The 1,507-nt window shown below is 33.2% G+C and overlaps 1 protein-coding gene across 1 annotated transcript in view; it reads left to right on the top strand.

The window, feature by feature from the left end:
• The window catches only part of LOC106876327 (uncharacterized), a 74,364-nt gene that overhangs the window by 14,427 nt on the left and 58,430 nt on the right, over nt 1–1,507 (top strand). The window lies entirely within an intron of this gene.

The following is a 1,507-nucleotide window of genomic DNA, read 5'->3' as shown; positions in this document are numbered from 1 at the left end:
ATATATATATATATATATATATAATTACATACCCTTCATCTTTAGTCTTTGATAAAAAAAACCACTTAATTGTCTCCATGTTACATCCTGAGCGGCCACTAGCTAGGTGATGGCCATAAATCTCAATTCACCCTTACTCACTAATTAAATTGCTAATACACATCCACCTCTTTAATATTGCTTTTGCTTTGTACCAATCAAGGTCACCTTCGGCTGGCGAATAGATGCGTTCCCACTGCGCGCATGGGTTGTTCTTCTATTGAGTTGAAATTATATGGATCATCTGCTGAATACGGTATTTTTACTATGATGTAATTAACTCATGAAATTTTAAAAAAAGCGTAAGAAACAGGTGTAATGAATTGACATTTATACATCATCTGTTATTTTTTTCTCTGCTATACATACATACATACATACATACATACACACACACACACAGACACACACACACACACACACACACACACACACACACATATATATATATATATATATATATATATATGCGCCCACGCGCAACCACATATATACATATTAAACATATAAATCAATATAAATGAAAAGATGTTATGTACGTACACACACACACACACACACACACACACACATATATATATATATATATATATATGTGTGTGTGTGTGTGTGTGTGTGTGTGTGTGTATGTATATACACGTGTGTGTAAATAGTTAATATCTGCATATAGGGTTATGCATAATACATATAGCTATATAAATGTGCGTGTATTTGTGTGTGTGTGTAGGTATAATTCACTTTAGTCCCGTCACATCATACGTCCTTAAACAATGTCTTCTCTCCTACACACAATATTTCCCATAAATTAAGTTTTGAATAGAGACAACCCAAAGCAGTACAGAACAGAGATCAATACTTGTGTCATAATGCCTCATTATTATGTTTATCATTCATTCTCTTTTATATCATATTTGCTGTATTTGCTTATTTCTTGTTAATATTTTCAAGCACTCGTATTTATCACATTCCTATTACTGATAATTTTTATACTTCAATTTTTACTCAAAGTTTTCCAGTTTATATTTAATTGCTCTACTTGGAACATATATCATTATTATAGAAAATAATGTATAATCACAATTATGATATATAAATAGGCCCAGGCGTCGTTGTGTGGTAAGAAACTTGCTTCCCAACCACATGGTTCTCAGCTCAGTCTCCCTACGTGTTACCTTGTGCAAGTGTCTTCTGCTATAGCCTCGGACCGACCAAAGCCCTGTGAATGGATTCGGTAGACGGAAACTGAAAAAAAGCACGTCGTATAAAATATACTTATGTGTGTCTGTGTTTTCTCCCCGCCTCCACCGCTTCATAACCGGCGTTGATTTGTTTATGTCCCTGTAACTTAGAGATTTATAGAATTGTTACTGGAAACCTGGTACTGAAAGCTATTGAGTATGATATTAAATTAAAAAAATATAGTTACTTTTGGCGGACCCTGTATATATATATATATATATATATATAT

The sequence above is a fragment of the Octopus bimaculoides genome, chromosome 1 (assembly GCF_001194135.2).
Source record: "Octopus bimaculoides isolate UCB-OBI-ISO-001 chromosome 1, ASM119413v2, whole genome shotgun sequence".
NCBI lineage: Eukaryota > Metazoa > Mollusca > Cephalopoda > Octopoda > Octopodidae > Octopus > Octopus bimaculoides.
The sequence above is the reverse complement of the archived record's forward strand: the minus strand, read 5'-3'. Positions and strand labels throughout refer to the sequence as shown.